Here is a 13,174-nt window from a genome sequence, read left to right as displayed (position 1 = left end):
ATTTTGATATTACCAGTTCATGATCTGTACTACAGTCTGCTCCTGGTCTTTTTTTTGCAGAAAGTATGGAACTTCTCCATCTTTTGCTATCAATCATATAATCGATTTGATTCCCATATTGCCTGTTTGGTGATGTCCACGTGTATAGTCATTTTTTCGGTTGCTCACAAAAAGTGTTTGCAAGAAACAAATTATTGGTTTCACAGAATTCAATAAGTCTTTCTCCTGCTTCATTTCTATCTCCTAAGCCCCATTTCCCCACAATTCCCAGTTCTTCTCTGTTCCTTCCTTTTGTATTCTAGTCCCCCACGATTATCAGCGCATCTTGTTTTGGTGTGTGATCAATTTCTTCCTGTACTTCTGTGTAAAATCTTTCCAATTCCTCTTCTGCGTTTGCCATTGGAGCATAGACTTGGATGGTGGTTATGTTAATAGGTTTCCCATTTAATCTCATCGATATCGCTCACTCAGACCTTGTGTTATAGCTCCTAATTGCTGTTGCTACATTACTCCTCACTATTAAAGCCACCCCATTTCTTCTTAATTTCTCATTTCCTACATAAAATATTTTGTAGTTTCCTGATTGAAAGTGTCCCATTCCTGTCCATTTTAATTCACTCAAACCAAGTATTCTAATGTTGATATGTTCCATTTCGTGCTTGACAATTTCTAACTTTCCCTGGTTCATGCTTCTCACATTCCATGTTCCTATTGTGTACGTCGTACAGCTCCGGACTCTCCTTTTGCGTCTGTGTGCATCAGCCTCTGGGCTTCCTTTCGGCTTTGACCCAGCTGCGTCATTAGTCACAGTGCTACTCGTACTTGTCCTTTGTTCTTCCCCAGTAGCTCGGTGGGTGCCTTCTGACCTGGGGGTCTCATCTTCCAGCACTATCTCATGTTGCATTTTGGATACTCTGTTTATAGTGTTTTCATGGTAAGAGGTATTCAGAGGTGGTTTACCATTGCCTTCCTCTGAGTCTGGATGCATCTTAGTCTGGTGTCTCAGCTTTGACCATTCTGCCTTGGGTGCCCTTGCTAGGAGTCTAGTCTCTTGGTGTAGACTCCTGATGGCATTGCTCTCAGCTTCTTTGACACTCTACACATACTGACACACACACAGCTCAGACTGTTGAGCATCTATACATATATCTATATATCTATAGATATACATACATACATACATACATAATTTCCCATAATAGTACATTGGGGAAGGGCCATAGTTCAGTAGTAGAACACATGCTTTGTTGAATACCTAGCATCTCTGGTTAAATGGTTAAATAACAGATGAAGGGGGAGACATCTCCCAGATACACTGGAGAGCCATTGCTAGTCGGAATAGACTTGGGATGGGGAACATTTTTCAGCCCAAGGAGCACATTCTCTTTTGGACAACCTTCTGGTGGGTGGGGCCACAGACAAAAGTGAGCAGAGAAATTAATATAAGGTTAGCCTTTGTACAGTAGACTAGTTTCTACACACAGTCAGACACCCCTCTCTATCCAACATCCAGGCAAGCAAGAATCATTAGCAGAGTTCAAGAATACATTCCAGCCAGGCAAAAATACTCAAGGATGGTGTGATACAAGGCTGGTGAGGGGTGTGGCCTAGGGAGAAAGGGTATGGAGCTGGGAAGGAGGTATGTCCTGGGGAGAGTCCCAAGGGCCAGACAGAAACCTGGAGAGTCACATTTGGTTCCCCATCCCTGGAGCAGATAATACTTGGTATAAGCAGATAATACTAGGTATAAGGGATGTTTCTAGGCTCTGTTGCCATATGTGGTAAGCTACCCAGGTTGTAGTTCAGAAAATTCAGTAGGTGATGATATGCTCACAGGTCAAGGATGACTCAACCTACTCAGACAAACCATTGGATTCCCCTGATCTGATAAGAATAGAAAGGTAGCAGATTAATTTGTGATTTTGTTTGGTAACATGTGACCCTGGCTTTGTGTGGACTTGTTTCTTGCCTGTGCCATCCCCCCCACCCCAGCTAGCTCTGAGGACCTGTTTCTCCAGCTTTGTGTTATGCTTCAGGTCAAGACTAAGGCCTAACATCTGATATTGTCTGCATGTGAACAATCACAACTCGGCTTAATTAGCCAAGATATGCACAAGAGTTTTGTCCATGCACACAGACCCTTCTCGCCTCCCATTGCTGTGCACCTGAATGAAATGAGCAAGGCTCCTACTTATCATTGTTTCCTGTTTTTCCCAAACCATCAAATTATGGTTTCCAGCTTCAGAACAAGCAAGGATCTTAAACCACAGTTTTAAGTTGGTTTAAGATCCTGGCTTGTTGTGAAGTTAGTAACCATAGTTTTTAGGTTCAGATGAAATTGGCAACCAGTTAATTGTAGTCTTCCATATTCCTTTCAGACATGCTGTGAAGAGAGAAGGAACTAAACATGCGGACAGGTCTTGTCCACTTCTGAGATTCTTAAACCGATAATAATCCAAACCCAGCCAATGCCTGACAAATATATTAATTTTGCAATAGCTTGGAAATATCAGACTTTCTGTTTATTAATTTTAAAACTTCTAAACAGCCCTAAAGTTAAAATACCTCAGCAGTTGTTCTTTGAAACAGGAGGACATCAAAATTGCTTATAATTTGGGAATCACTATTTTTAAACAAAGGAAAATGGCATTTATTGAAAGACTGTGTACTAAATGTCTATATTTATTCACTAAATGAGCTTTTCTCATCTGTTTTTTTTTCATCTGTGAGGAACTAAAACTAGCTAAAAGGTTGCTCCAGTAAGTTTTGATTCGCCCCTGTTATTAAACATTGGAGCCTTGGCTGTAACATGAATATATCCATATGCTGTTTCCCTTTCTCCCATCTGGAATTGCAGCAAAGCATGCTGAGATGTTACCATGGCTATGTAATAGCAACCAATTGTATTTCACTGTCTTTCTGCCATATGATCTGTTTTGAGTTTGGAATATTTGCTGGAAGGAGTGATGGCTCTATGACTTCTGAGTCATATTTATTAAATGCAAAATGTTTTCACAGAACTCCTCTTAGAACCATAATAAAACAATGAAGATCCAGTAGCCAATTGTGTCCTAAAATACAGTGCACTACCATGTAGAATGTGTGTGAGAAAGTAGAACCATGTGTGCATGTTTTTATTTAATTTTTTCGGTATAATGAGGAACCAAAGTAGCAAATTCAGTGTTTGTGTAATGAGAAGCAGTGAGACTTTAAGGCCAATGTTGGATTAATTTTTAGGCTAACTATGCTATAGAAACAGAGTCCCAGACAAACGTAGGTCACATTGTAGTGCAATGGCTCTTTGAATGTGAGGTGGGCTTCAATAAGAAGTGTGGGGACAGTGTTAGACTACAGAGCAATCCAACTCAGGGGAAGCCAGCATAAATGGTGAAGATAAGCCAGTGTAAAGTTTCAGCACATATAATTGCCATTCAGGAGCCTCTGGGTTGACTGAAGGCCAGCTCAGCCGGAAGCTGTGCACAGGGACTAGAAAGCGCCGGGAGCCTGCCGAATCAGCTGGGGATCCACCACATCCAACTCTTCCCAGCCCGGTTTATGCCCTAAATAAGTAAAAATAATAATGCATGTTCAATTTAGAAGGGGGTGATTTTCTTCCTGAAGAGAAATGACATTTTTCTTTTACCTTTTCCCCCCGTGTTGCCATGTACTGCCTAATTTGAGTAAGCTGTTGCATAATGGCTTGGCTCTCTTCTTTCTGGTAGGACTGGGTGTGTGCATGAGTGGGGGAGGGCGTTTGCACACTGGCCAAAGTTGGGAATATGGTAAAAATGCCAAATAAGGAAGCTACGTATTTGAATATTTGCAGTCAAAGTTCTAACTCAGATTTTGTTTTATTATAATTTCATCAAAATTCTATCTGTCTCTGTAGCAAATTGCCAGTCAAGTTCCTTCCTGATCTTGATTTTGTAGTCATTTTTAACTATTGGCTGATTCAGGGAAGCTTGCTGGGACAAACCCCTGCTGCACCAGTGCACTTGCCTAAGAGCACCATCGTAAAGAAAGTGTACCCATCTTGGGTCTAAGTCTTTGAGACATTTCCATAGATTAGGACATTATGGCTATGTTATGTTTAGAAGTAATATCTTCTGAACAACATATGGAGGAGAATCTATATTCATAGTGTTGTAACAGGGACAGCCAACCTGAAGTAGTTGAACTATAACTCCCAGCAACCCTAGGCAGCATGCCCAATGGTCTGGAATGATGGGAATTGCAGTCCTACAACATCTGGAGGACACAGCATTAGCTAATCCTGTATTATAATCAGTACACCACAGTAAAAGATAGAAAAGGCTTATGTGACTGAGAATGACCTTTGTATCTATATATCTGTCTCTATGATATATGGGTTAGAGTAGTGGTCCGAAATACATTGAAGCAAAGTGTGTTGCCTTGTTTCCTGTGTAGCACCTTATGAACCATGGGCACTATGGAGGCTAGTATAGTAAGAGAAAGGGTGGGGGATTTTTCCTGGTAAATAGGGCAAAGTCAGCTTGTTCTGCCCCACTTGCTAGGAATAGGATTTTGCTACAGCTACTGAGGCAAAAGTCACTGCTTGAGCCATTACAAAAGTAGTCTGTCCGTATGATCGGACAGACCACATGGCTGCTAAACACCAGCACTTTCATCCTATGATTTGAAGCTTGACCTTGTTCTTAATCCTTTGTCCCTCATCTTGACTATTACTAGTTTTGGGGAGATGCACCAGTAGCTTGTCCAATGCTCTGCCATGGAGATATGGACTTCCCAGAGGTAATGTTCTATCTAGATTAGGGGCTTCCCATGGGTTGTTTGACATTTAAGGCAGAGGAAAAGGTGACATAGGTGAGAGTTCTTGATTTAATGGATGCTGATATTTGACTTCCTTCTAATCTTACTTAGTCTTATTTGTGAAACATAGTGAAAGTTAAAGGACATGAGAAATTGGCAATTTGTGGACCATGATTGTGGTAAAACAGAAGCAAGGGGCCAACAGCCTAAGAGTGACACCTTTCAGACAGAAGGCAATATATTGCCTCTCTCTGAAATCAAGAGATCTATAGTTAAATGTTTTCTGAAGGTGCCAGCTACAGGACCCCTGCTCCTTGTTTTGCATGCCTGTGCCTGTATGATGCTCTAATTAATTTTGTTTTATTTCAAGAAAGAGCTCTCCAAGTTCAAGCTGGTGCCAAAGGCAAGTTGGGAGATACAGCCAAGGAAGATAGAAAAGAACCGGCACTTAAAAGTGATGTTCTCCAGAAGGCACGAAATATGCCTTCTACATATTCTACATCTAAAGGTCTACATCTAAAATATTCAGTTATGTATGCCTGCACCTCGTTGCTCAACCTGCACTTCTCTGTTTCTTCTTTCCCTGATGCCTCAAGGGGAATAAAAACTGATGAAACTACTTCCGAGAGCTGTTTATTGTGTTTGGTGCTAGTCCGTGCAGGTTCATCTCTCCCTGCCTTCCCCTCTCATTGACATTTATCAGTTCAGTGCCAAATTCACTTTGCTCATATAAGGAAAGAAATGTTACATTTCTTTAGACACTTCCCATTTAGGCTACGATCTTCAAAGGCATCTCTCTAAGCTGGTATGTTGAGCTGTGTACTGGACTTGTTGACAGTGAGCACCGTAAGATCTCAGGGCCGAGACACACAGTATAGCCAGCAAGCGGAGGATGCATTAAGTTGTACAGTGAAATGTATGAATACTGAATATGCAGGTTGGGTACACTTCTTCACACCACTATGCACCTTTTTCTTCGACTATTTGGATAACCTGAGGAATATTAGATGATTTGTGGAGTGAACTATGTCCTGGTGGATAGCTCCACAGCAATTGCCACAAGGAGTGACTTAGCTCACCTTCCATGTGGTGACCATAAATTGTGCAATATCCCCAATTTTTCATCAGGAGAAATCTGATTCTTCATCTGGAGCAGAGACACTGTGTGTATCATCTTAGTGACATTTTCTTTGGAAGAAAAAGTGACAAAAAGAATGAACTGTAATGTCATCTGAGAATAACAACTTTCCTATTTTCCTGCTCATGGAAGAGGACCTGCTATCTTGCATGAGTCTGGTCTGTTGATGTTACCCTGCTCTACCAAGTTGACTACTTACATGTAGCTTCCCCCCCCCCTGTGACTATGGCCAAATACCTATCTCTCAGTTTCCCATTCAGAAAACAGAAATGTCAGTGACCTCTGTCTTGGTCAATGTGAAGATGAGCAAGGTAAAAATGAGAATGACTTTGGATATGTTCAGTGTGAGAAATGTAATTTTCCTCTTCAGAGGAAAGAAGAAGCAATTATTTGTAGGGATTGCTACAATAAAGACTGTACCAGTGGTTAGTCCTGAACATTATGTGTAGTGACTACAGCCTTGTTCAGTCAACCAAAACAGAAGAGTAAACATGTGGTGGTGGGGCAGGATCACACCCACTAACCTAAACCTTGACTTCCAGACTTTGATTGAGTTCTTCTACACAGGGACTAGGGACAGGGGAGAAACTGATTCAGATTGCATTTAAAGGTGAATCTACCCAATTTGCACTTTCTGAAACAATATGTGAATTGAAACATAGCCACCCTTTGAAATTCACACTTCTCTGAATTTTGCAATGCAGTTCTCCAGCAAAGAAATGTGTACAAAAATGCATATACTAAGGGAAAGTGTGCATACAAAAATGCATTGTTAGGGAAAATATGCATTGCAAATTGTGTATATTGGGCAAAATTGCATACAAAATATGTATATTTGGAGAAATTCACACTAAAATGCTGTTGAATTTTCATGAGGATTTTTTCAAAAAATTGCAAAGTGATGTGGAAATGTGGAGAGCTGAGTTTAAGAAAGGAAATATGAGAAATTTAGAGCAACCCAAATTGTTAGATTCCCCATCCTTGACAGAGACTGTATTATGTAAGGGTAGGGAGTTCCACAGGGTAGGTGCCACCACACTAAAGGTCAGTTTCCTATGTTGTGCAGAACAGACCTCCTGATAAGATGGTATCTGCAGGAGGCCCTCACCTGCAGAGCGCAGTGATCGACTGGTATATATCATGTATTATGTTTGAGGGCTCTGCTAGGGTGCTCTGGAATCCTGTGAAATGCAGGGGAATTCATTGCACAGTGAGAGACTATGCACATATAGCATGTATGTACAGAGAATCTGTGCAGACAGCAGGATCAATGTATGGTGATCAAGAGTGGGGTCACAAAGCACAATCCCTGCCACGCCTCCACATGCTGACTATACCCCATTTGGTTTACTGCACAGGGCTTAAAAACCACTTCACACAAGCATCAGTGCATGTGGGGTTGCATGCCAGCTTCTACATTTTTAGTCACCATGGCAAGTGTGACGGGAAGATCAGCATTCTGCCCTACCTAAGAGCTATAGAGATGGGTGATGATCATCCCAGACATTGTGCCATAATCTCTGCACCCTCTCCAACCTCAACGTTGGAAAGAAGACTGGAGGCTACTTGGTCACCTTGTTTCTGAGGTGGCTGGTGGTCAGAGTGGTCTAACTGGCAATAACTACCCTTTCCTGCAGGGGTAGGTTGGTGTTGTACTCCTACATAGGGCCAAATAAGGCTATGGTGGCTAAACTGTTTGGCCGGTACAATCAGCCAAAAATTGTAGATCCCTGTTTGCATGGTTCTGGATTAAGCTGCATATCATACCATATATTATCAAATAGATATTGAGCAGAGCATCAAAATACACTGTAACCTCACCCACTACTACCACAACTCCCATTACTACCACTGCTACAAGTAAAGCAGCAGCAGTGTGTTGTGTGATATTATCTTGATTGAATCCCACATTGCTACATATTATATGCTATGCCTAATAAAATTAGAGGAGGAGGAAGATTACTGAGTCAGTGCAAAACATGTTTATATGTTAAAGAAAACATATATTAATCTGAATTGTTGTTGTTGGATGATGATGTTGATGATGATGATAATGATAATCTGCTAAGCAAAAGGAAACATGCATGGCTACTCAGAAGTAAATCAGTTCAAAGGGGCATATTCTTAGGTAAGTGGACATAGGATTTATTTATTTATTATTTGCTTTATATCCCACCCTTCCTCCCAGCAGGAGCCCAGGGCGGCTAACAAAAGCAGTAAAAACACTTTAAAACATCATAAAAACAGACTTTAAAATACATTAAAACAAAACAACTTTAAAAACATTTTTAAAAGCTTTGAAGACATCTTTAAAAATGGTTTAAAAACATATTAAAAAGCAATTCCAACACAGAAGCAAACTGGGATAAGGTCTCAACTTAAAAGGCTTGTTGAAAGAGGAAGGACTTCAATAGGTGCCAAAATGATAACAGAGATGGTGCCTGTCTAATATTTAAGGGTAGGGAGTTCCACAGGGTAGGTGCCACCACACTAAAGGTCCGTTTCCTACATTGTGCAGAATGGACCTCCTGACAAGATGGTATCTGCAGGAGGCCCTCACCTGCAGAGTGCAGTGATTGACTGGGTATATAAGGGATAAGTCAGTCTTTCAGGTATCCTATGATCCCAGGTATCCTATGATTGCAGCCTAAGGTAAGACACTGGTGGTGTAACACATTGGACACAACATTACTTATTTCTGAGCAGACACACTTAAGATTGTTTTTAATCTGATATCAGAAATGTAAATCAGAAACACAGCTTTTTGTGTTTTTTGCCTTTTGGTCAAGGAACAGTTCATAGAAAAACTATTGATAATGACTTGTATATCATGGTACAAACAAAAATTCTAATGGAAATGCTAACAGACCCTTAGCAATCCTGGCACGAATGGCGCCAGTATAAATGCTTCCAAGTAGACAGATACAAGCCCAGAGGCAAAATAAAATCAAGTCTTTCTTTTAAAAATGCTATTTCTTGGCCTTTTTCTGGTGATGTCTCACCTACTGTGTATCCAGTGACTCATCCTCCAATTACTGTTGTCATTCTGGTCCAAATTGCTAAGAGGAAGGGAAGTACTGATAGAGACGCTTTAGAAGATTAAAATAACCCATTTGTGAGCCTTATGAAAGCTTTGCTGTAAGCAACCTGACTTCTCTCTGATTATCTTTACAATGGTTTTGAATTCACGTGTAAAGAAATTCCCTGAGCAGTACATTGTGTTTGCTTTTGAAAACAAAGTTTTGTGAGAAAGAGAGAGTTGCTTTAGACAGGAAAGGCCTTGCTTTCAAAATCACCATCCAGCCAATTTCATTTTAAGCTTCTTTAAATGATATGCCACAGTTGTAGTGCTGGAATTGCTGTTTCTGCAGAGTGCTTGACTCCAGACACTGTTGAGGAAATTAGCCCTGGATTTAGCCCTGGGCAATGAGATGCTTTGAAAAAAAAAAACTAGCAGAGACTCCTTGGACTTTGTGCACATTTGAGGAGATATGATTGGCTTCAGCTCTTTTTGTTTACATAGTCAGAAACTGCAGGGTGAACACATGAAGTGCATAATTCCTTATCTACTCCTGACCTCTATGCATTTATCATCTCCGTGCACAGGCTCTGCACGTATAGAGCCTCCATGCAAACATCTTATACATGAATACGAATCTTGATTCTCTTGACTCATGATCAGGGACCCTGCTTTTTTGCAGGGTCCTAGATAATGCACATACAGCTTTACAGATATTATATCTGGAAGTCAGGATGATTGTAGCAATGGAAAGACTATGGAAGTGATGTAATGCAGTTTTGGCTGTAGTTGTGAGGTGCTTTCCTCCTTATTTGCTTTCCTTAATCTAATCCAATCCAATCACAAATAGGTACTGGTAGAAGAAATGCTGGTATTCTCTCAAGCAGGGCTCAGAAGATAACTTTGGGACCTCATAAAAGTCCATCTCAAAGTAGAGGGAAATTTTAAATATCCCTGAATTCTTCTCCAGCTTCAATTGAAATCCAAGGTGAAGAAGAATTGCTGGCTTCTTCCACTATGCAATTCAAGGGAGCAACATAACCCCTCCTTTTTTTGTCCTTGCAGCTGCTAAAATCTGCCCCTATTCAATGCAATGAAGTGATTTCACTCTATTACAATGAATAAGGGCAGATTTAAGACACTGATAGGAGCCCCATTTTTTCAGGCCTTGGATTTGCTTGGAAAAATGATCCAAGATCTTCTGATTTTTGTGTGTGGATGATCTTGGATAATTTGAATTAATCTGAGTTCATCCATCCCTGATGGTGACAGATACCCAAATCTACCCCTTTCCAATGCACAGAGCTGTGTTTTCTCCATAATGACAATCCTCCAGATACAAACTCCATAATGTAGGTCTAGCCAACATTTGGCAAGTCAAGTTCCACCAAACACACAACAGTATGTTATTTGCCTCCAGATAAAGTCAGGCCAGCCTTAGCTGAACATTTAATAAACAATTTCCTACTGGAAACCACACATAACTTTACAAGGCTAGGGATGCATCAATAAATCCATCATTCTGTTTTTAGATAAACATTAACAGAGATTAGAGAGCCAGGTCACCCTCTGAACTTCCATTCTTGTGTGAGTGTGCTGTCAACAAATCAGCTGTATAAACAATGGTCTGTGTATGCCTGAGCAGCAAAACATCTCTCTCTCTCTCTCTTGCCTCCGCTTCACTTTGGCGAGGGTGGAGCAGAACTGGAAATGTCTGTCTCCTGCACGTCGAAATCTGGTGGAGAGCCAAATTCCATTGGTCCTACAGCTTCAGGGAGGAAAGAGTTGTAAACCAGCAATTAGTAATCCTGCTACTAAGAGGAAAGATTGCTGGGAAGTATAAACAGGGTCACTGTTTATACACAAGTTAAACGAGGAAGTGATCTGATTATATTGCTGCCAAAACGGAATGAGGAGGAAAGAGCTCAGCTTGTGAGAATCACTGGGCTAGTTCACTTGACTCTTTTTGCATAGTGAGATGCTGTTTAACTCAGTCTGTGAGGTGTTCTACACATGATGTAGAATGGAGGTGAGGGGAACTCTTCTGGACTGTATCACTTCAGACTGCAAGTGAGTTGAGTGTGTCTTGTTTTTGAATTTTCCTTGGTGATAAAACAACAACACACTTCTTCAATGTGGTAAAGCTAATATGCTGAGGAGAAAGGTTTGATTTCATGTACTAAATGAAGGGAGCAATTTATGTGGGAAAGGCATTCAGAAATATAACCCGCAGTCTATAGTGGCATGCCTCACATAATGTGTGGAATGGCTGTTGCTAAGGTGGTTTGCCTAGGTTCAGCAGCTGGGAAGTGGCTTGTCTGATCACTTTGTTATGTGAACACATGAAGCTACCATTGGTATGGACTACTCCAGGGATGGGAAGTAGGTAGATTGGTATCCATTGGTACACTGGGATCTACTGGTAGATCTCTGAGTGATTTGTAATACATCAACAATGGCAGCAACAAAAGGGCTTTCCCCACCTAAATCAGGCTGCTGAAATGGAAACAGCTAGCCTGGAGTGGACTTTCGTGTGAAATATCAGTTTTGGAACTGGAAAGGAAAAACCCGCAAGGCTCCGAATGTGCTCAGAGACAGCTTGTTCTTTAATTCTATGTCTCTTGCATTCAGCTTTGATTGATAGATCTTGGAATTCTAGTAAAAAACAAAACAGATCTGACAAGCATGAGGTCTGTCTACCTCTCCTCTGCTCTGATTAGTAGCAGCCCTCTCAGTTCTTAAGCAGAGGTCTTTTGCAGGGCTCACTATTTAATCCCTTCAGTAGAGGTATGGGGGACTGAGACTGGGACCTTCTGCATTCAAAGCATGGGGTCTTCCACTAAGCTGCAACCTCTTTAGTTCACTGTGCTCAAATTGTAGCTTGGTCACCACAGATTTAGGACATTTGTGCATATAAGTGGGGCCCTGAGATCTGGGAATGCAGTGAATCCACCATACAGAAATCTCACTATGGGCTTTACAGCGACATAGATTGACTCAGACCACTTTCACCATATTGGCAGTGTCATTTGCATTAGCTCCCAGTGCAGTATGGAGAAAATTATTTAAACCAGGCAATCTTCTTTAATAATAATAATAATAATTTAATTTGTGGGTCGCCTATCTGGCCAATGGCCACTCTAGGCGACGTACAATTTAACAACAATACATTACATCATAATAAAATACATCATAAAATACAATATAACAATAAAACAATTCCAGTACAGAGTAGTAGGCTATTCGTTGTAAAAATTTAACTCTCCCCGTAAGTCCCAAAGGCCTGTCTGAAGAGCCAGGTCTTCAAAGCTTGGCGGAATACATTCAGGGAAGGGGCATGCCGAAGGTCATACGGGAGGGAGTTCCAGAGAGTGGGGGCCGCCACTGAAAATGCCCTCTCTCTTGTCCCTGCCAACCTAGCTGTTTTAGTTGGCGGGATTGAGAGAAGGTCCTGTGTGGCTGATCTTGTTGGGCGGCATGGTTGGTGGCGCTGGAGGCGCTCCATCAGGTAAACTGGGCCGAGACCGTATAGGGATTTAAAGGTTAATACCAACACCTTGAATTGGGCCCGGAAAATAACTGGAAGCCAGTGTAGGTCGAACAACACTGGAGTGATGTGTTCCCGGCGGCGACAGTTTGTAAGTAGTCGAGCCGCAGCATTTTGTATAAGTTGTAATTTCCGGACCGTTTTCAAGGGTAACCCCACGTAGAGCGCATTACAGTAATCCAACCGAGAGGTGACCAGGGCATGTACCACCAGTGTGAGCTGATGAGCAGGAAGGTAGGGCTGCAGTCTACGAATGAGGTGTAATTGATACCAAGCTGCCCGGCTCACTGCCGAAATCTGAGCCTCCATGGACAGCTTGGAATCAAGAACAACCCCAAGGCTGCGGACCTGGTCATGTTCCTTTAGAATTAGATTATTGCTATGTACATGTGAAGTATAACAGAACATGGAAAGGGTGCCTATTTCATCATATGCATGATGGCTTGATCTTACTCACAGGGGTATTGGAATGAAGCTACTTTCACAATGGATAAAAAGCTAACATTTAATACATATATTTAGCAAGTCATTTTAATTTACAGAAAAAAATGTGGAAAAGGTATGATAGTAGCTGATAACCCATCAGAAAGAAAGCCACGGCACATGTGTCTTGAACTAGCCTTCGATTAGATAGGGAGGTTTTTCAGTGGCAGCATGGGGCATAAGTCTGAAAAAGAAG

The 13,174-nt window shown here is 41.4% G+C and overlaps 1 protein-coding gene and 1 long non-coding RNA gene across 3 annotated transcripts in view; one reads left to right on the top strand and one right to left on the bottom strand.

Annotated features, from left to right (window-relative positions):
- Window positions 1-3,341: 3,341 nt before the first annotated feature.
- The window catches only part of LOC133364154 (uncharacterized), a 49,617-nt gene continuing 39,784 nt past the window's right edge, over window positions 3,342-13,174 (bottom strand). The window contains exons 2-3 of the long non-coding RNA XR_009757850.1: window positions 5,871-5,979; window positions 3,342-3,560 (exon numbers count right to left, since the gene is read on the bottom strand). This is a non-coding gene — a long non-coding RNA (uncharacterized LOC133364154). The remainder of the gene's footprint in view (window positions 3,561-5,870; window positions 5,980-13,174) is intronic.
- Window positions 10,858-13,174, top strand: part of LOC133364153 (uncharacterized) — a 52,855-nt gene continuing 50,538 nt past the window's right edge. The window contains exon 1 of one of the 2 annotated variants that reach the window (XM_061584324.1): window positions 10,858-10,977. The gene's annotated coding sequence lies outside the window, so the exon portion shown is untranslated. Of the gene's footprint in view, window positions 11,019-13,174 lie in introns of both variants that reach the window. The other variant, XM_061584323.1, reaches the window with a different exon arrangement.

This window comes from Rhineura floridana, chromosome 9, assembly GCF_030035675.1.
Source record: "Rhineura floridana isolate rRhiFlo1 chromosome 9, rRhiFlo1.hap2, whole genome shotgun sequence".
Lineage (NCBI taxonomy): Eukaryota > Metazoa > Chordata > Lepidosauria > Squamata > Rhineuridae > Rhineura > Rhineura floridana.
Note: the sequence above shows the minus strand (reverse complement) of the source record. Positions and strands in the feature narration are given on the sequence as shown.